The sequence below is a fragment of the Mycteria americana genome, chromosome 1, assembly GCF_035582795.1.
Source record: "Mycteria americana isolate JAX WOST 10 ecotype Jacksonville Zoo and Gardens chromosome 1, USCA_MyAme_1.0, whole genome shotgun sequence".
Taxonomy (NCBI): Eukaryota; Metazoa; Chordata; class Aves; order Ciconiiformes; family Ciconiidae; genus Mycteria; species Mycteria americana.
In genome coordinates this window covers 218,166,452-218,189,713 of record NC_134365.1, presented here as the reverse complement: position 1 = coordinate 218,189,713, position 23,262 = coordinate 218,166,452, and the positions used below count along the sequence as shown (strand labels likewise).

The following is a 23,262-nucleotide window of genomic DNA, read 5'->3' as shown; positions in this document are numbered from 1 at the left end:
TGCTTGTTAGCCAAGAGTCTGAGGGAGGTAGATTGAGGAAGGCAAACATTTAGGAAAGACCAACCTAGCGCTGACTATATTGGTATTTTTAGGTTTTTTAATTAACTATCAAGGATTTTTTTCACGTGTTTTCTGGAAAAGAAGAAAAACTAGAATATTTGATGGAACTGGAGGGAGACTGACAGTTCAGCATACTGGATATGGGATACAGAAAACTTAATCCTCCCTGATTTTAGTAGGTTTATGCTTGTAAGTCATTAATACACACCACTTATCTGATGCCTTAGCTGAAAAAAAAAGGGCATATTGTATCAATCTAATACTTACCAAACAGACTTCTATATAATGAAAAACTAACACTCACTTACTCTCTAATTAGAGAGCTCAGAACTGAATGAACTGTACAGAGTCCTAAATTACAATGAATGGTATCAAAATTACCATGACATTTAATGACACTTTTGAAATCTGGATTAGGACTTGGATTCAGGAGAGGAACAGGGAAAGGATTTACAATACCTCTGTAACCTCTTGGATATTTAGACACATAAGAGAAAATATAAAGATGTGTGAGATACATCCCATCCCTTCCCTCCTCACCCTGTATTGATCACACTACCTTACCATTAACTATGGCTGATTATACCAAAACCTTAGGGTGGTTCAGGTGATCTAGCAAAAAAATAGAAGGTGTTAATTACGAAGGTGCCATTATTCTGTTTGAACATGTATCTGCCTCTGGCTTTGTTAGGTTAGACATGGAACCAGGGGTATATATTCCATGGGAAGAACTGAGTGCTTTCAGGGTCCCAATCCATTTTACCTTACACTTTGAGAAAGGTCAGAGGAACAACTTAAGAAGTGCTGTTCTCTCTATTGTATATCAGTACAATAGAGAACAGCAAGCTTAAAAAAAGAGGTCCATACTGGTCATCAATATTTGGACAGTTAGATTCTTCCCAGGAATCTAATGGAATACTCAAGAAGTCTGATTTAGCAAAGCTCATCCAAAATTAATAATGCCATACTGGACGCTGACCTAACACTAGCTAGCCCTGACAAATTCTGTACGTCAGCCAGCAAACTAAAGGGAAGGACAGAGCAACGACCATGGACTATACGGACAAGGAATATCAGAACCAAACCACAGCTGACCTCAGCTCTGCAGCACCATGTGAATCAAGGCATCAATTGGACTGGATATTATTGGGGACTGTCGCTTAACTGAAGCCCTGACCATGGAGGTAATAAAAACAACAGTGGAAGAATCCTACTGCTGGCTTAATTAAATTAGTGACTCATTTTTCACTCAACAGAAAGCAGCCCTGATTCCTTGGCTAAGCCCCTTTTGCTGAGAGGCAGAAGGAAGATGGGAAGATAGGCACAGAATGCACCAACTGCAGTCTTGGGAACATGTCTGCTTGTAGACGAAGGAAGATAGGAACAGTTTATTAAATCCAGGCTAAGGGAGATGAACGTAAATAGAGGATTTCCAGTTTCCAGGGCTGTCAATCTATCACCGTTCACAAGAGCTTAATTCATCCCAGAGAAAACGACTTGTCTAATCAGGAGCAACATACCAAAGGTTTCCAAGACCAGTTATTCGAGCTTTCATTACAACTGATGCCTGAGATGAATACTCTGCACAAACAGGAAAGGGGGGCAAATGGGCGAATCCTGGAATATGCAATAGGTGTTTTGAGAAGTTCTCCTGCTATTGGTTGACTTTCCCTACTGGAGACACCATTTTCAGACTGTGAGTCAGAGCCTGTTTCCAAAGATCTGTTATGTAAATTCCAATTTACACCCTATTATTGCAGACACATTGCAGATGCTATTATGGATAATGCTTCTGAATCAAGTAAAAATGTGTCATTTTCATTCTCTATTTGCATACCCTCTGTGATTTCTTTGCTAAGTAAAGACAGCACATCTATCTTACTCTGGTCTATGTGATTTTTCACAGGATTTTATAGCTTATATTTCTTTTTCTGACATTTAGGTAGCTTTTCCTCCCAGAATATTTTTAATTTTATTCATATACAAATTCTGAACACTTATGTCATGTCTGAGCATTACTGAATTTAATATACCTTGACTAGGATTAGCAACTATTTCCCTTGCCCTACGATCCTTTTTTTTTTCTGCTTTTCAAGTTAAGGAACATTAGAAAAAAGGTGTAGATGAAAGCACAAGCTATGAAATCTTCCTACTGAAAATTACTGCAGCTGTGGAGGATTTTCTTGATGCGACAAAACTATTGAGGTTCTTGCCCTCTGCAGTCACCAAAGATCCTATGGGATTTGCAAAGGATAAGGGAATCCCACAAAGTGAATCCTTTCTTGATTTCCTAAAATTGCAATTGTCCCCTTATTTGAACATGCTCTTTTTAACTTGTTCTCCAACGTTTGAGTGATATAAAGTGTGTGGTGGTTATATTTCCCCACAGGAAGGAGAACCATAATGCTGGCTGCAGTGGCTCTCTTACATCATATATGTGCATGAATCTTATACAGTGGGAAGATGCTCTGATTACCCTGCTATATATTATATATAAATGCTGTATATTTATAGCTTCTTAGGCAGCACTGAATTTTTGAAGATCCTACCACATAGGTGGGATACAGGGGATGTCAGATACAGCTTTCTACATCTAACAGCAAGCTTCTATTGGCACAACAGCACCACAGGAATTCAGAAGACTTTAGACAGGAGCAGGACATCGTGGCCTCTGCACGAATCTTAGCAGGTTTCCCAAGACCTTTCTTAAGCAACTATAAGATGGCTAACTGTCACTATTTGGAAGTTATCTTGGCTTACTCAGTGAAACAGGGTCCCAGAGATAAAGTTCAACATTTCTAGAAGATAGGCTGTCACTGTGGAAGTCTAAATAGCTCAGAACTTAATGCACACCCCTGTAAGCCTCATTTTCTCCAATGGGTCTCCAAAGTATGTCAAAGATGAAATTTGTCAGTATTCAAATGTAATGAAACATTGGAAATCTGATTGCAAAAAACACTGATAGAATCATAGAATAGTTTAGGTTGGAAAAGACCTTTAAGATCATCAAGTCAAACTGTAAACCTAACACTGCCAAGTCCACCACTCAACCATGTCCCTAAGCACTGCATCTACACATCTTTTAAATACTTCCAGGGATGGTGACTCAACCACTTCCCTGGGCAGCCTCTTCCAATGCTGGGCAACCCTTTCAGTGAAGAAATTTTTCCTCATATCCAATCTAAACCTCCCCCGGTGCAACTTGAGGCCATTTCCTCTTGTCCTATCACTTGTTACTTGGGAGAAGAGACTGACACCCACCTCGCTACACCCTCCTTTCAGGCAGCTGTAGAGAGGTCTCCCCCCAGCCTCCTTTTCTCCAGGCTAAACAAGCCCAGTTCCCTCAGCCGCTCCTCATCAGACTTGTGCTCCAGACCCTTCACCAGCTTCGTTGCCCTTCTCTGGACACGCTCCAGCACCTCAAGGTCTCTCTTGTAGTGAGGGGCTCAAAACTGAACACAGTATTCGAGGTGCGGCCTCACCAATACCAAGTACAGGGGCACAATCACTTCCCTAGTCCTGCTGGCCACACTATTCCTGATACAAGCCAGGATGCTATTGGCCTTCTTGGCCACCTGGGCACACTGCTGGCTCATATTCAGGTGGCTGTTGACCAACACTCCCAGGTCCTTTTCCTCCAGGCAGCTTTCCAGCCACTCTTCCCCAAGCCTGTAGCATCGCATGGGGTTGTTGTGGCCCAAGTGCAGGACCCAACAGTTGGCCTTGTTGAACCTCATACAATTGGCCTTGGCCCATCGATCCAGCCTGTGCAGATAGAAATCAAGTTGCCTTTGTGTCGCTTTTTTTGTTTGTTTTTTAACATTAAAATGTCATTGACTAACACTGGCTTGGTAACCACAGATAAAGCAGAGCTGAAAGATAACTCAGTTAATGAAGCTTGTACTTGGCACATATTAGAGAGCCTTGACAGAATCCTGTGAATGAAGAATTGAATAAATGTGAACCATAAAAAGATTACCAATGAGGAGCTAATATGACAAAATTTGAATAAAAGGTCTGAACCCCATGTTCCTTTTCTTTTCCTTAATCTTTAATGAGTAGAACTGTTTTGAAATTAGTCTATGTAACAATTACACTTTCTGATTCATTAGGTTTTGGGATTGTGTTCAGGGCAAATGTGCTAACCTCAGAGTGAAAAATACATTCTCATCTTTTTTTCCCAGCTTCTCCTGTTCCTCCACACATTTGTCATTTGTATGTCTGCTCATATTCAGACAGCCTGATGCCTGACTGGTGTCTGGGTTAGGTACAGGAAATATTTCTCTTTACTCACTGTATATAGTGCCAGGTGGAATGAATCACTCATTGCTCCCTTGAACTTAAACTCCACAGTAGCTGTGATGACTAACTTGGTAGTGTGACTTTGGGCAATCGTGCTTATACCCACACACAGAGAAATCCCCCCCGTTGCAGAGGAAACAATCCTTTTTAAAATAATGAACTCTGCATTCAACTGACAGAGCAGCTAAGAGCCTTGCTTCGGCTCCAGGACCATGTTTCAATCTGCTGCAGATGTACACTCACAGCACTCACAACACCAGCCAGCTGACATTACCTTCATAGGCTCCCTGTCCCTTTGGGTGCCACTGGGTATGGAAGCTGGGGTGCCTTCATTCATTAATATGATGAGCCACCTAAGGTCAGGTGAACTATGAAAGACTGAATTGGGTCTCCCACAGCACCCTTGTAGGGTGCACAGAGAGTTTGCTGTTAAAAGGAAGACAGCTTGCCAGAAACGGGTTCCCTATCAGACACACGGCAAGCCAATGACGGCATCTGAAAAATGAAAAGCAAGCAGAATATTTAACCCCCAAGTTGGCAGATAACGGAAAAACATGAGGACAAAAATCAGAATGGGAAATGCTGTCTGCTTAGAGGGTACATTGGTGGCTTCTGGTGACAGCCAGGATCAACTGCAGACCAAGCTTTTCTCCTGTTTGCATAGAACCCAGCTCAATGTGCAACATCTGGACCGAGCTGAAGCAATGTGCAAAGGTGCTCTGTCGTACCAAGCAGGTCCATCTCAGGGCTCTTACTGATATTCTGCAATCTAGAGGAGAATTTCCTCCTTCAAGGAACATCCTACAACAGGCTCTGTCTACACAGGACAGTCAGGTAGTCTAATGAGGAAGCCACCCCACAGGATGCTGATAGAAATGGAGTGAAACACGTCACTCGGTATTCAGATTACTTATCTGCGCAGAGATGTCTGTTTTCCCTCACTAACACTTAAAACCTGGAATTAGTGTACAATTTGAGTGACTGAATCTCTCCTTAAGAAGCATATCCACTGAATTTGACTTAAGACTAGCTTCTCTTACCATCAAGAGGAGTGTTTGTACCATGCTGTGAAATACACGTTTTTCTGTAGCAACATCTTGTGCTGCTGGTTTTCAAAATGCTAAGCCACAAAATGACACTGAATCATAAAAGAAAACAGACAACTGATGTATAATCTCCATTAAGTAACAAAACAACAATAGGAAAGCTACCTTGATGGTTTTTATCTATTTTATTTTAAGTAACAGCATAACAGGGAGCTGTTGTTCCATCAAGGACTCTCACCAGTGAAAAGTGTAGTCCTCACCATGCAGTTAAAATCAGCAGTGTGTATGTCCTGGTTCTAGAGTGTATTCTGGTTCAGAGTCTTCTTGAAGTTGAGCTCTTTGAATCCCAGTCTTTACAGCCTTATATCTCACTGGTACTTTATCATGCTATATGTGTAGACTTGCAACTGACTGTGTTATATGGATGATTAAGAAAAACCTTCCTGTGCACACCTGTATTGTAAATTTGGTGCAGTCTTTCGTTCAGAAACGTCCTACAAGCATTGGAAACTATTTAAGAGAAGAAAATTTACATACAGATGTAAATAGTTTTCAGTGTTCCTCTAAATATGCAACTTGAACATTGAATTTGCAACAACCAGTGCTACAATAAGTGGATACCAAAAAAAGTTGCAGAGCATAAAAACCGTAGTGACTTTTCAAGACAACACTACCTACAGTGTACCTGTGAATGTCTCCAGCATCATCCATAGCTATTTTAGACATCGTTGGTAAAGCTATATACACCAGGACCAGTGAAAAAAGACTCTGTAACTATCAAATCTAAACTTGACCTCCAGCAGTGTACAAGGTCTAAAAAATGCAAGCATTCTTCATCTTGCAAACAGACTGTAACCAATAGCAAGTGGAAATGGAGGACCTAGAAACCACACAGCAGATAAAATGGCACCTTGTTACTGATTGACAAGTCTAGGCTTTATAAACTATGAGGACTTCATTCTGAAACATACTTAAGTAACTTCATTTGTTTAGATCAATGATGTCAAAAATCAGGCCCACCTGGATGGTATATGTGCACATGTAAAACTAGCTGAAGATCCTCTCTAGCTGCACAGGTTAACACTTCATTGCTTTTACTGTTTATAGGAAACAAGGGGTGCATCAAATCAAGTCCAAACAAGCCATCTCCTCTGTATTTTTCTCATCAAATGTGTACATTACATGCAAACTTTCCTCTCAAGTGCCAAAGTGCCTTTGTAAAAGCAAAATATTGACTTTTGGGTTTTAAATCAATTTTTTGTTTGACGCTAGGCTGTCAAGCTTTGGCTGTACATAGTCAACGAGAGCTCTGGGTGGTTGTTTTTTCATCTGTATGCATCTGATTGAATTGAACGCCCTACAAGTAATGCTTTTTAAGAGGTCCATGTCACTGTCAAAGGATGATATGCAGACTTTTAACCCATGGTGTTCATTATTTAACTTAATAAAAGGGAATCACAGACTAATAAAATCAAGGCAGAGGATTACTATTTAGACTGACAGTTTATGAAGAATCATTGCCTTAAACACAGAGAAAAGTTGAAAAAAACCCAGAATATCTGGCAGAGTGTAAATGAGTTAAATTTAAATAACATATTTAAGTTCTTAAATAAGTTACTCAAAACATGGAAAAGTAGGCTCTGCAGTGCCCAACTAAGCAAATTTTCTTGCAGCCCTGGAGACTGGATTTTCTGCTGGACTTACTGAAAATGAACACCTTTAACTACTCTGATACTATACACTGGAGGCAATGGTAGCCTTTGAAGGCTCAAGCTGTTGAACTACTGGTCCTTCTGGTCTAGGCATATAAACAAACAAATAAACATATATTTCTATATATAACAATGCATCATTATAGCTCCTTCCCTCCCAGAAATGCCCCAAACATAAAACCTGACTGTGAGCCTCGCCACTCTGGTGCGATGCTGCATTCACCCACGTCGTGCCCTCAGCCCCTCAGGTCTGGGCTCTCATGTCTGGAAACCCGTAATTACAACTCTCTTACTTTTCAGGAGGATGCTCAGATCTGCTGTGCTGTATTGACAGCACTGATGGCTTCCATGAGCTCCCTTCCAGCTAAGTGACTGAGGATAACCCACCTTCACTGCATCTTACTGGGGGACAGCACCCTAACGTGAGGCAAGAAAATCCATTGGCTTGAGTAAAGGATGGCGTATCCGTGCTCTGATTTTGAGTTGGTACAAATCACACTCATCGAATGTTTCTAAACATGTGTGCCTAAAACTGCAACCCACCTCCTGAAGAACTGGGAGCCTGCAGCTCTTTCTTTTCTACATAAGAGATATAGGAAGTCAGTATTTCTGAAAATGTGTGTCTTTTTTTAAGTGTCAAAAGGTGAATTCAGTTCCCCATGTTTTATATATTACAGTGTATGCTATATAAACCCTAAAACTCATCTGCAGTCAGCCAGGATATCCCAGTGGCTGGGGATTAGGCAATGTCTATCCCACTTGGATGATGACCCCTCACGAGTCTCCTTTCAGTGGTGTCCAACTTGCACAGGCTCAGCACAAGCAGCTGGGTGCCATCCCTCATGCATAAAAGGCCTGGAGAAATGGAAATAACTCTCAGATTTGCTGCCCCCCCCATTTAAGAAACACAACTTTTATTACACCTAAGATTATCCTTCCTGAAAGAAATGTGGCACATTTCTCTGATGTCTGCAGTTTATTGACTTGAGGCACTGAGGAACTCTTTTGTACAGAGAGTTTAACTGTTTTCCCTGCATACACTGTCTGTCTCCTATGTTTGTTGTACGGTTCTTTCATGCAGTAATATATGGAGACAAATATATAAACAAACAGAAAACCACACAGTTCAGCCTTGTCCAAACCAGACATGATTAGCTGGTATAGTTACACTGGCAAATTTCTGAATTGTTTGTGTAAAGCAGTTCCTCAAACTAAAGTACATCTGCAGAAGGTGCCTTTGGCTGCTGTAATAGCAAATAAACTCAGGATTTTGCCAGCACAGCTCTGTCAGATATTGTCGGCTTTTTTTTTCATATACCTATATTGGAAAAGCTTTGAAATATAGACCTGATCTTTGCCTGTTTCTCCCTAAAAATAAAATGAACAAACAGTCTCCATTTTGCTTACGCCCTTCAAAAATCTTATCTAAACTGCAGCGCTGTTGTGACTTAGCTGTACACAAACAAACAGAACTGACAGATCCCCAGCTCCATCAGCAAAGCTGACTATTTATAGTAGTGGAGGAAATGTTTTATACAATTTTTACAATGTTGTTAGCATTGTACAGTGCTAACAAGTTGTTACAATGTTGTTGTGACAGAGACCTCCAGAGACCTCCTTTTGCAAATATGAAGCCATACAACTTCCATGCAGTTCGGCTGCGTGACAGGACCAGGTATGCACTCTTAGTGGTCAGGGTGAAAGATTAATGTGCTGCAAAAACATTTAAAAATTTACTGTATTCAGTGTTAACTTGCAAGCTTTAGGTCTGGATTCCGACCTCTGAGGGGCCTGTAATTCCCAGAGCCACCAGGGAGCTGCACAGCGCAGACGTCTGAGGGAGGGTTTTGTCCCTTTCTTTTTTGTTTGTACACGTCCCAGGCTTGTGAATGAATCAGTCTCTGGAAATGCACAATTCCATTATTTCACAGCAAAGTGCTTATGGAATGTGACATGATGTGGTGTAGCACAATGCCAACAAGCACTAATGATTTTAATTATTTACTCTAGAGAAAGAAATGGGGAAATTTCATCTTGGCAGCAACTGAAATAAACTATTTCAAGTCTTTGCTGGCAAATGCAGATTTTTTAATGACTTTGGATCAACTTCTGTACATGCTGCCACCCAGGTGCTACCAAACAGAGGCACTGCACAGTACAGAACTAATTTGCCAGTTTTTCCTTTGTTATCCCCTCCTTACCCCCATCCTCCTTTTATTTTTTTTTCTTTTTTGCTGCCTTTAAAGTTTTAACAAAGCCATTTCTGTTAAATACCTCCAGAGAGCAACATAAACTGGTGACAATTCTACCTGACAGCTGCGACTGACATGGCGTCTGTCACAGTGATTAATACCTACATCCCCCACCCCATCCAGTGCGCATACAAAAGCTGACTGATTTCCTTTGGTGAAAACCATGGGTGCAGTTAAGTGTAAAATCTCTCTGCACAGGTGGAAAACCTTATTCCCTTTGGCACAGGAATCTGATTTGTGAGAGCTGGGCTCCATGACCTTTCCCTTCAGGTTCTATTTGACATTCTCAGAAGCACGGTGGCAGAAGGCTGCACTCCAAATAATTCTGAAACAGACATAAAACTTTTATTTTTTTATTAACACTTGAAGAGGCCACTAAAAGAAAATCAAAACTATGAATCTGCCAAGATACCCGTCAGCAATGCTGCACTTTGTTCACAAAAGTACCATGACGGAAGGGCAATGTAGTTTATCCGGTGTGTATGTTTGTCTCTCTATTCATAACGCCTCCACCCCTAAATATCTCAGTACTAATTAATACAGTCCCTCTGGCAACACACTTCTGAGAGCAAATATTCATGATGAGTCTCATTTATGGTTAGTCTCATTTATCACATTCTTTTTTTTTTTTGCTTCTATGTTTTATAATATAAATCTCTAGCATGTAACAAATATCAACAAAACTATAAATACACATACAGCTAAATATTAATAGATCATAAAGACATTTCTACATGTTCTGATGTTAATTTTTTACCCTATTATTCTGAATATACCTTTGTATATCTCTCTGCCTTGTTACAGATAGACAGATGTGCACAATTTGGGCCCCTCACTACAAGAGAGACATTGAGGGGCTGGAGCGTGTCCAGAGAAGGGCAACGAAGCTGGTGAAGGGTCTGGAGCACAAGGCTGATGGGGAGTGGCTGAGGGAACTGGGGAGTGGCTGAGGGAACTGGGGTTGTTCAGCCTGGAGAAAAGGAGGCTGAGGGGAGACCTCATCGCTCTCTACAGCTACCTGAAAGGAGGTTGTAGAGAGGTGGGGGTCGGTCTCTTCTCCCAGGTAACAAGTGATAGGACAAGAGGAAATGGCCTCAAGTTGCACCAGGGGAGGTTTAGACTGGATATTAGGAAATTTTACTTCACTGAAAGAGTTATCAAGCATTGGAACAGGCTGCCCAGGGAAGTGGTTGAGTCGCCATCCCTGGAGGTATTTAAAAGACGTTTGGATGAGGTGCTTAGGGACATGGTGTAGCGGTGGTCTTGGCAGTGTTAGGTTTACGGTTGGACTCGATGATCTTATAGGTCTTTTCCAACCCATACGATTCTGTGATTCCGTGAAATGTATACAGTGCTATAGACACAGAAAAAACACGTTACAGTTAAAAAATTTTGATCTTTTCTTAATTCCTGCTCTTAACTTTTTTATTCCCCTACCAGGAGATATTGCCTTTACTGGCATCATACATTAAAGTGATGCTTGCTGCCCATCAACTTTCATCTTGAAAATGGGCTAATTTAAAACAAATAAATAAAAAGGCTTCTGGTAGAACAAAAAGACTGCCCTAGCTTTTCCGCAAAAAATTGCAAAAAAGTTGTATCAGAATTATTCTTTATTATCCTAGTGCTTATTGTGGTTTTCTGCAGTATGGGAGAAACTGAGAAAAAACACTGTACCAGGCTATACAGTAGTTATTGTCAAGTGCGTAAGATAGAAAAAAGTTTGAAAGAGGCACATCTATTTCTGCAAGTCATACTTAGTAGACACAAGGCTACAAGCTGCCCGTGTGTGAAACCGCCACTGGATTACTGATAGCTCTCAATATGCCAATAGGGAGATTTTCAGATGCACAAACAGAAGTTAGGTACCATCTCCCATTTACGCCCACGGCACTGTGCCACTCGGTGACATCTGCAACCTTGAAAAATTCACCACGAAAAGTTTAAAATCAAGCCCTGAATTAACGACATTAGTGCAGACCCCTGAAGCCAGGTGCTTAGCTTGTTTAATAATGTACTTTGGAAATACATAGTCCTAGCACTAACTGAAGCCCAATATTAGCTGAAGATTCCCTTAGCATGTGGCTGTTCAAGAGTGACAATGCACTCAGATAACACTTCGGCATGAAGCGTGCGACTTTAAAGCTCAGTCAGATTATCATGAAAGATGAATTTTCTAAGGTTCTTTTCATTACTTTCTGTAAGTGCTCTTGACATTCTCCGAAGCAGTTTAGGAGAGCTTCCTAGGAAAAATGTCAAAATAAAGTAATAATTTTCTTATAATATTGTTCAACAAAATGTGAGCACGGCATGATTTAGAAATGAAGATCAGCAACTTATGAAGACGGTGCACACATGCATGCACCTATATATTATCAAGGGCTTCAGTGTGATCAAAACAATAAACAATAATTTCATATGTGCATTGTCAAAGAACTAGACCAACTGGTCGGTGTAGAAAGGGGATTTTATATGACCTTCAAGTATCCTGACAATATACATTTCAACTATATATGAAACTTCTCTTTCAAACATTGGTAGTTATTCACTGAGCAGAACAATTTATACTGGCTTCATACTGGAAGCATTTGCTATAAAATTTATACCACTACTTACTCTTTTTAAACAGAACAAATCAAGTTCAGTATGGAGTCTTATTAAAATACTGACTTGCTTTTTTAGGGACGATCTTGTTAAAACTAGTTTACTATCTGCCACAGGCACTAACTGGCACAGCTCCGTGATGGTGACAAATTTTTTTGGTTTAATTAAAGAATGATCATAAAGATATATTTTATTATCTGTAACTCAAGAAGTACAAGTGATAAGGGTTTTTTTTTTTTCCCTTCATAGTCTTAGAGCCTCCCCTACCCTCTAGCTGAATGATGTACGGTCTGGAATGGACCCATCATAAACCACAGGCTGTAAATTAAACAGTGAGATGAATAACTGGCTGGAGGGTTTTAGGAATGCTAACATAACACATGTTATTCAGTCTCCTGTGAGGGAACTTTTTTCAAAAAATACATTTCTGAAGTAGAAGTACAATTACTTAATAACATGATTTAAATGAATAATGAGTGGATATTTTTAGCTATAAGGCTTAAATTTCATGGAATATGTTTATGCATAGAACTTTGGATTACTTACTTTTATCCTAAAGGTTCCTAAAGCACTTCACATATTTACCAAATGGATATCCAAAGTACAGGGAAGAATCATTTAACTCATCACTGGAAGGCGATCACGCCTGCCAAAGAACAAGACAGCTGCTGCATGAAGGATGAAGCCCTGACTTTGCTGAAGACAACTGTAAAACTCTGAAAGACTTTAGTAAGGTTGGAATTTTACAACTCATCTTCTGAAAAAAAAAACCCTTAATACTTGAGGGGAACTTTAATAGTGGAAACCAGGCAGGTCTTTATTCTTTGGTCCCAGTGATCAAGCCATGACAGGGACAGATCTGTGTTTGCCCTTATGAATCTAGCAGCCTACCTCCCTGTCAGTGTAACCATTTAGGAAAGAAACGTGCAGAAACTCCCACAGAGACACCCTGCCCTTGATCGGCAGCAAAACTCCTGTATTGTCAATACTTGCCTTGATCTGCAAGGTAACTCTTGATGTCAGCGGCAGTTTTGTGCACAGTGTGGGCAGTATACGGCTCCTAAGGAAAGTTTTAGAAGCTGGGGATGCACTGAGATTAATGAGCATTTGATGCCTCACTGAAGAAAAACAAAAGAGCATGGTTTGTGGATACAGTTAGTGAGGAACATTCAACTGCAGCCAGAAAAAAACCCATCACACTGAAAAATCATAAATGAAGCCAGAGAAGAAGAGCAAGAGTGAAGGGGAAGGTTAGCCTTGAAGAAAGGGTCATTGACAGAAGGACCAGACTGTCTTCAACTCTTCCACAGTTTTTCTTCTGAACTATCAGTTTTCTGCTGGGCCATCCCTGATCTTCCCCCATCAGCCAAATCTGAATTCCCCAAGCCCTGCCAAACTGTCCCTAAAGCCATATATTATCAGCCGTATAAACAAGGGGGGTTGGAAGTAGATGCTCAAATTTCTCAGCACCTCTCTCCTATCCAATCCAGTCTGTTATCTCCTGGAATATTCATAGGCAAAGCACCAGACTGGTCCCTGAAGTTAACCCACAGACCCAACTCTGATGGGATCTTCTGGGCCAAGAGATGGCCTGACCTCATAGAAAAACTCTGGGCAGCAGGGAATTCACACTCTCCATTTCTTCAAATTCATGGTAGTAAAGCTGCCAGTTACAAACTCCAAAAGCTTCTGTGTAATTGCACAGTGTCTAGTGGAGGAGTAAAGTGATATTCTCCCTATTTGGGACATGATGTTTTTAAAATAATCTATCTGGTATACACTGAGAACCAGAAACATAAATAATATTTTTTATTGCATAGCAACTTTCACCCTAGATTCTCCAAGTAATTTACAGCATTAATTAGTTAAGAGCATCTGATAACAGGACTCCACATTAAGATGATTATTACTATAATTAAAGGTAATGAAATGATGAAAGGACCTGTGCTCAATTTGAACATTAACATAGGGAACTCTGAAGCAACAAAAACAAAGTCAAGCACAAAGATTTGTGACTAAGTACACATGAACTTATGGATTTCATTTCTCTAAGCCAATCCTGCCTCTAGCTAGGAATATGTGTGTGTGAGATCCGGAAGACTTGGTAAAAGCTTTGCTGTGGTACAGAGATTAACATCAGGAGAACAGCAAAAGAACGAGACCAGTAAGGCACGCAGGGTTCTGTGGTGGCAATTAAAATCGGATGACTGAGCTCAAATGTTTCAGGTTTTCAAAAGGAAACGGTTTGGATGGCAGAAACAGGAATTCTTCAAGATCTGTTGTCCATTTTGGTTCCACTCTTGATGGACACATATTGCATGCATTCAGGATCATTATCTTTTGGACATATATATTTGCTGAGACCAAGGATGCACCTTGAATAAGCTTTTATTTCCATGTGCAAGGCACGATGGGCAGTATGGATCAGCAGTTGCGTAGTCCCTCTGTAACTGCCAAAAACAAATAGAATATGGTGCTGCTGTGGCAGGGTAGGAAGAGTGGTCAAGAGACAGCTTTCTACAAAGGTCAAGAGTCCTTCAAATGGAGTGAGGACAGAAAGCACAGAACTACAGAGAATACATGACCGAGATTATGGCTGGAACTCAGCCTTCTGGAGGTATTTTTGCATGACTCTTGGAAACAAGTTATTTCTGAAACAGCAGAAGTAATAATGAGTGTCTGTGATGGCTGCTTGATAGCACATGTTTTGGGTGACCTGCAGGCTGCTCACAAAAAGAATGGGCATCAGTGTAATTCTCTTTCCTTTCTTCCACAAAGGCACCAATTTCTACAAAACTTGTAGGAACTTGGTATCTTTGAGACTTCTGCTCTCCCATCAAGCAGCTGAAACTGGCCAACAGCTTAAAAAAATATGTGCAGGATGTCAGGCAGACAGGCAATACAATTATTTAGGCCTTATTTTCTTAGAAAACACAGTTGAAAATGAAAGTGATTGCATTGGGAGGGCAAATACAGATTGTTAGATGAATTATGAAACTTTCTTTAACAAACCTGCCAAAATTATTGCTTTTCTTTAGTCACTACATCTGCAGACAGTGTATGGTCTTCTTTAGGTAAAATGGTGCCTCCATATTGAAGAGTTCAAGATTTTATGGGGAGAAAAAGAAAGTGGTGACAATCATCTCTCTGTCTTGGAGGAAGCTCCATTTTTTTTAGGTGATGTGTCACTCCAGTGAACTGACACATCACCTAAGTGTCCTTCAGTGCAAAAAGAACCTTATTTTTCTTCCTCCCTCTAAAAGATTTAGGATCTCCATGAGATCATCCGCAGAAGACAGCATACAGCTTATGATGAGGGACTTCTCCAGTCAAACGGCCTCCTCATAATGATGAAAGGTGTCAAAATTGTGGATGAAACACTGGAAGTCATCAAAACTGCATGGAGGGGATGTATTCTCTATATGTATACTACAGTCACCAAAGTTTGTAGTAACTCTAAACTTCCCTCTGCAGTCCAGTGGGAATCAACGATTCTGAGAATTTATGTTAATTAAAAGTTTGTATCACACCAGTGATGTCTGATAATTAGCCATTCAGAATTGAAGGCTGGCAGATTAATAACACTTGTACCCAAATAAATCAAGAAACTTTGATTCACCCTTTCCAGAAGCTGCCTCTGGCTGTCGCTACAGGCATCCTTTGCTAGAGACCACTATCTCTAGCAAATCAAGCAAGGATCCATGCACAAGTATCAATAGCATTTCTATTTCTTAGCTGACTTGGAGTTACTGATAAATATTTTGCTGACTCCAAAAGGGTTTCTACCTACAAAGCATGCCAAATGAACAGGTACGGAAGCGGAATGAAAGTTCTGGTTGACATGGAACAGCGTTGTGGCTCAAACAGCTTGTCTGCAGACGAAGGCAACTTAGCTGTTGGAGCTGGATGAGCTGTGGAAGGCTGTCTGGAAACTCGGCGTCTGGCACAATGAAGAGAACAGAGTGGTTTTCTCAGGGAAAATTAGCAAAGACTCCAGCTCAGTAGTGATCTGAACAGCCTTTCATAGGTTTTCATATGCTGCAAGTTTCTGATACAGAAACTATAAGCTGTGGTGTGCAAGTGTAGTCTGTCCGATCTGTCTGATGTCAAATACACTCACCTGGGCAAAAGAGATTGCTACCGAAGGGGTCAGTTCTGTGACAGCTGGCAGAGTAGTGTTTGATGGTGGGATGTGATACTGGGCTAGTGTCTACCGCTCAGATCTCAGTACCAGAGGCAATTGGTTTTAAGTTCTGAGCCAGGGTCAGAGTTATGCCAACATGATTCCTTACAGCTCTAGCAAAACACAGCTTGAGCCACAGGGACCTTTGATCAGCAGCAGGAAGGAGAATTGTGCCTCTTTATACAGAAAAATCCCAGGGGGGGCACTTCCCTTGTTTTTTTTTCTTGTAGCTGTGAAGGCTACTCTATACCTGTACATAATGTTCTTATGCTTTCCCCTAAGCATTTGATCCTAGGCATTTCTGAAGACCTGCACAGATACTGCTGTGATGCAAGTTATAGAGACAAAACTCAAGGCTGGACAAGTTAAGATAAGACTGGAAGGAGGACTCCAGCAAGATGTAAAGGGGAAGGAAAAGGAAGTGGGTGGAATATTCCAAAACTGCCAGGCATCCAGAGCAAAGTATTCTGAACTAATGTGAGTACACAAAATCATCAGGCAAAACCTGTGCAAAATTGTGTTAAGATATTATTGGTCAAACATCTGCTTCTACATCAACATCCAGAAAAGATGCAGCTTAGGAGCACTCCAAAAAGAACTGTGGGTTGGTTTTTGTTGGGTTTTTTTTTTCATTTCAGATGCTGATGTATGCTACGCCTACTCCCACTAGCTCAAGTTTATGAAACAAATAACCTGACTGGTGGAAAAACTGAAACACATGGAGTAGTCATGTTCTCATCTTTTGGTTACTACTATTTCCTTTTTCTAATTTATGTTACTAAAGTTGTTAAGAAAAGACTACTCTCTTGGCAAATCAGAATGAATGCAAAGGAGCAGTCAACAACATATATAGCACACAAATATTTGCACCTAGCCTCCCAGGGACTGGAAGCAAGTTCAGATTTAGATAGAATATCCCCAAGGATTTACACCTATAAATATATGTAATAAACTCAGTAAAAACATGAAGTGTGAAGTAAGCACTTCATCAAAGGCTTATTTTGGTTTTCAACAAATAAGAAAATTAAAACTCCGGCTGCCCACATGAGTCTGTGTGTCTGGATCTTTCTTGATAGATAGAATTATTCATGGCATATTAGAGCCTGTCAGTATGTTTAACCAGAAAAAAAGACGTATCATTCCTAGAGGAGATCTAAACAACTTCATTATAAAAGCTGTGAGGGAGTCACAATACATTAGGAAGAACAAATGTAGTCTGCAGTGGTTTTTCAGTTCTTTCTACACCATTGACTTACCAGAGGAAAGTACTACTAATTACACCTACTTGCATTGATTATTTTTTTTCTTCAGGATGGATTACCTTGTCCTCCCCTGAATCTAATGATTTAAATTAGAATGAAACCACAATCTGATGGAGGTTGGAAGTTACCCTTGAAAGAAAGACATCAAACATGACATTAAAAAAAATCCTCTTTCCCTATTAACTGCCCTTCCAAAACAGGCTGAGTAAGTTTCAAGTGATGTGATTTAGCAAATACTACCATGACATACTATACCACACATTACAGGAAATACCAGATATATTTCTTGTGGATAGATAAGGTTCAGTGATCCAGATCTGGATCAGATATGATCCTGTTTACACCAAGGTAAATCCAAAATAAATTCCACTGAAGCCAAGGTATTAGTTAGATCAGAATCTAGTTCACTAAATTGTAAATGATTACATTCTGAGGCATACTCTTCTTATCTGTCTCCTCCTTTTCCCCTTATAGACTCTCCAGTTGTGCTGCCAGGACCATGAGGATCATCTAAATGAAACTCATATGGTATGGGTCATTGAATATCTCCCAGTCATTTCTACATCAAACCCAGTCATTTGCAGTTGTGGTAGAAAAGATCAAACATTTCTGCTGATTTTTTGTTTGGTTTTCATTTGTACTATCCCTGTGAGAACTCAGTAATTAAGAGACAATTGCCATGGTAACATATTATGCCCAAACCTGATCATAATTAAATCAGTGGCAAAATTTCTATCAGGTTCTTCTTAACAGTCAACCTCTCCCTCTACTCATACAAGATTGTATCTTACCCGCCAGTCTGGGACTTTTGTCTGACCTGGTTGTTGTGAGGTCAAGCTGAGAGATGGATCTTAAAGAAAATTTCCTGATCATTAGTCACATTATCTGCTTCATCATTTACAGGCTATTATAGCAATTACAACTCTCTTTTTTGTCTTCTATCCCCCTCCTCTTCATACCCTCTCTCTAGGTTATTCACAGATCATTCTGTGCCACCCTTGCCATTTTGTAATCAATTACAAAATAATTCTTAATTCCTGGCTCTATATTCTTTGCACAGACAGTTACAGTGCATACTTTCCCATTTAATAGTGACTATTAATCCATTAAAATCTGAAAACTTTACAACTTCTCATTCAGTTATAATGCAGGTGCACACACAATCAAAAATCCTGTGAAAAACAAGGATGCTACAGCGAATAGTCCAATATGGATTTAAAGCAACTGATTCAGTGGGTCCTCATATTGTAACCTGACACAAAACAGGCAGTGTCAGAGGTGTTGGCAGCATATTGAAGGACTTAGGGGGAGGGGGAAGAAGACACTACAAAAGCTTATCTAGATATCACACAGAACATATATAAAATGACAAGAAAGAGATCTGATCGTCAGTACATAGCACAGGAATCAATATATGCCAAGGAAACAAACGATTGTAACTCTGAGATGCCGAAGTGTGCTGAATCCTACATACAGTTAGACACATGCATACATTAACCTCAGGTTGGTGTGGAGCTAATGTCATTGCCTGGATAAATCCACATCCAAGCACTTTTTTTTCAATGTTATCACAGAATCATAGAATGTGTCTTTAGATTTGTTCTTATTTCTCTTTATCCTATTCTGTTAAATTGGCAATAATTTAAATTAATTTCCTCAAGTTGAGTCTGTTTTGCTTGTGATGGTAATTGTCGAGTGATACCCCTGCCTTATCTTGACCCACGAGATTTTAATCGTATTTTCTTCCCCTATCCTGTTGAGGAGGAGGAGTGATAGAGTGGCTTGGTGGGCACCTGACAGCCAGCCAAGGTCAGCCCACCACACCACCAAACGCACGTCTCTCCAATTTAGTGACAAGGATGTTATGTGGGACCATGTCAAAGGCCTTACAGAAGTCAAGATAGATGACATCAGTTGCTCTTCCCTTATCCACCAATGCAGTCACTCCATTGTAGAAGGCCACTAGATTAGTCAGGCATGATTTGCCCTTGGTGAAGCCATGCAGGCTGTCTCTAATCACCTCGCTGTCATCCATATGCCTTGACATAGCTTCCAGGAGGATCTGTTCCACAATCTTACCAGACACAGAACTATCTGACTGGTCAATAGTTGCCAGGGTCCTCCTTGTCACCCTTTTTTAAAATGGGTGTGATATTTCCCTTTTTCTACTCACTGGGGACTTTGCCTGTCTGCCATGACTTTTCATATATGATGGAGAGTGGCTTAGCAACTACATCTGCCAGTTCCCTGTTATGTGCAATTCATTATCATATGAATAACAATGCTCAATATTGTCCTATGGGATGAAGAAAAACATGAGAAAGTCCAGGCACTGAAGACCAGGGGCAGCCTTGATCTTATAACACAAGTGCTATTTGCTTTACCTCATACATATTTTTTGCTTTCTTTTTTGTATATTTCTATTTTCTGCAGCCCCCACTAGCTTAGGCATTATATAATCAGTGCTTTGAAAGATAGGAGAATTACTGGCTCCTGAAATCTCTTTCCCTGTAGATTATTTTCTTCATCTGCATGATCTTAGTGACATGTATAAACCTCATGCCCTAGATTTTAATGATGGTGACCTTTGGGAGTTACAGTTGAGTCAATGCCATTTTAAATATGAGCCTGCTACTGTATTATATCTTTGCAGCTGTAGCCAAGTGAGAGGGTGACAAGTGTAATTACCAGTTCTTTCTGTGAAGAGTCCTAGTCTGAGAAAATGCAAGAACTTTTACAAAATGAGTGCATGGATCTGCCATCACTTTGTACCACTAGCACAAGTGGAAGTAGTTTATTTTTCACCAGTTTCAAAGTCAGATGCATTTAGTGTAGAAACAGAAGTATACAATACATAGTTAAGAAAATGAAAATGTGTTCCACTATACACCATTCCATATGTTTGTGTTCTCTTGGAATTGGAAATGCTTTCATAGATTCGCTTTAAATCACTACTTTGGAATACTTGCAACAGTCTTCAGGTAGAAAGTAACACTGTGTTTATAGTTTCACATCAAGCATGCCCAGTTTACAAGTTTAACTTTACAAACCAGCTGACATAACCTGGACAGTGAAAGCTAAACTGGTTTGTTTGAACCTCAGATATTATCACCAATAAAACACCTGAAGCCAAATTCATGTAAAGACAATTTACTGATTTTACTGGGTCTACCTAATTGTATGTGATTGGAATTTGGTCAATTATTCTACCGAGGCAGCCCAACACAGAATAGAGTCTGCAGAAGCCTCGAGATGCCATCCCTTCCCTCTTGATCTTCTCCTTCACCTTTTTTTCCACCAGCTGGTGGTGGCCCTGACGCACCTACATCTGAAGCTGCTCTCAGAATCTCAAAATCCTACTCTTGTCTCTGTGGGAGATAAATGTTAGCACAGGAATAACAGAGAAGAAAATTTAGATTTCCATCTAAACTAAGACAAAGTGTTTGAGAATGTATCAAGGTTCAAAAAGTTTCATTAAGGAGGACTGCTATGTATATCAGAAATTTTAGAACATAGAAAATTATCTCTATGGCGCTAAATATTTTAATCGACTTTTGATCTATCACTCCAAGTCTCTAACGACAATGACAGAATTATTTTTAGCATCTGCTGAAAGACATTTTAAAAGGTAGGCCCTTGAGCAATGGTGTTTCTTGAAAAAACTAGTAGAGCATGCACACACAGGGGAAACTACAGCTGAAAAGGAATTTGACAAGTGCTGCTGCAAGGTATTTCTCAGAGATGTTAAATATCTCCATTCCTGCAGAGTCTGGATTTTGTTTCAACATCCTTTTGCTATTCAGTGTCAATGCACAGACTAATTGTATGTTACTGCAGCAATTTTCACTGTGGAGCTATTTCACATACTGCACCATATTTTATAGTAACTTGCATAGTTATTACTGGGTCTGACCAGAGGACAACTTGATGGTATAATGAATTCTGTATGAGAGAGAATCTAATCTGTGGTACACTTAACGTTAGTCTAGAATAAATCTGTTAACTTCAGCAGACTCGCGCTGGTATAATTCAGATGTGAGTTAGATCCACACTGTGTATTCATAAAACCACTCGCTGCTGGAGGGAATCAAACCTGCTCATTACGTGTCGCAGAGCCTACACCAGTAGCAGTCCTATTGCCAGCACTGTCCTGTCTCAGCCAGCTACTGGGAAGATAAACATATTTATGTGAAGTGCTCAGATACTGCCACAGAACTACCCGCGTAGCGAGCAAGAGGCTCAGCCATACTGGTGACACTGGGCTATACTCGCTCAGTATCTGAAGCACATAATGGTTACAGTTAATCGCAGTTCGTCCATCCCTAAAGACTGTGTCCCTTGGGTTGATGTGATGTTCTTTAGTGAGCTCCAGTTTCCCCTTGCTTGCAAAGCACTGAGAAGGTACGGAGGCTGGACTTCCTCAAGGGCTACTACAAGTCACCAAAATATCAAAGCTGAGGCCCTATGGAACTTCTAGTTAAATTTTAAGTAAAAGTTAGGATTACTAATAGAAATGCCATGGAACAGCCATGGTGACATTAATATAGTCAAATTATTACATCAGTGTTAGCCACTCACAGACTAGCCCTCTAGTCTCAGCCAGTTCTTCAGGCTCCTAGAGATGATGGAGAGACCAAACATTATTAGATGCTTTTATAAAATGACATGAACCACTTTGACTTGTGCTTTTTGACTACATAAATGACTTCCAACCCATAAACTTGGTGTTCATGAGATTTCACTTGGACAAGGGGATAAACTAGCTTCTTGTGGACAGATGTCTGAAACTTTTTTTCAGCAAGGATGTGAGGAGGTGGGTTAGCAAACATGGCAAACCTGGGCATCGTAAACCTGAAGCCATCGCAAGGACAGGAGAGCCTGCGGGGGAAGGTGGCACTGCATCTGGCATTACTGGCAGACTGGAAGGCTTACAGGGAACAAGGTAAAGGACAAGGGTCTGAGCGATACTTTGGGCCTTGAAAAGCAAGCAATGGAAAGCCAGTGGAAGGAGTTAACGAAGGGCTGGTGATAAACAGTACCAGACAGAAAGCTCTGAGCAGGCAAAAGAGAATTCTCTGTGGGCTGAGGAGCTCAACCTAAAGAAAGCTAGAAGAAAATAGAAAAGGAAAAGAGAGATGTGAGTAAAGCAAAGCAGCATAGACTGGAAAAGCCAGATGCTGCATTTGGTCACAGGCACTGAAGAGTTCATGAAAGCTGTGCACGTGTAACCGCAGGCAACCATCAGCTCTGACATCTGCATTGCCAGATTCCCACACGTTTGGAAGATAAATAACTTATTTTGAAGGCAACACTTCAAATAATAGTATAGATATTGCTGTAAATCATGGTCTTATTCCTCAGCTGTATTTCATCAACTTTACCTTATGTACCATCTTTCTATCATATGCCAGACATGATGTTCCTCTATCCTATTACCTGCTAACAACCACTCCTAAATTCAGTATTTCATAGTCCTCTAATTCTGCTGTCTTTTAACCCATCTATAAATGTCCAGTTCTACAGGCTAGTGGTAATATTCCTGTAATTGTCCCCAGCAGCTCTCAATGCCAACGCAAGGATGAATAGAGTGAAAAAGCCTCGCTGTATAGTGCATCTTAAGCAGGCTTTCAATGCTCTGTAGCCATCAAACTAAATCACCATTCTTATTTCATATTTTTGATGTAGGTAACTCTCCTAATGCTTCAAGAATAACTAGAACAAGAAAAGTGCCGTCAAAACAGTTTTTGTGAGTGCCTGTCCAGTTTGCTTTTGAGTGAAGGAAATATTTATTATACTTACTAAAGTTCAGTGGCACAAGATCACAAACTCATGTACAACCCA

At 40.3% G+C, this 23,262-nt stretch overlaps 1 protein-coding gene across 1 annotated transcript in view; it reads right to left on the bottom strand.

The window, feature by feature from the left end:
* Positions 1-23,262, bottom strand: part of TENM4 (teneurin transmembrane protein 4) — a 355,432-nt gene that overhangs the window by 213,085 nt on the left and 119,085 nt on the right. The gene's annotated exons all lie outside the window — the stretch shown is intronic.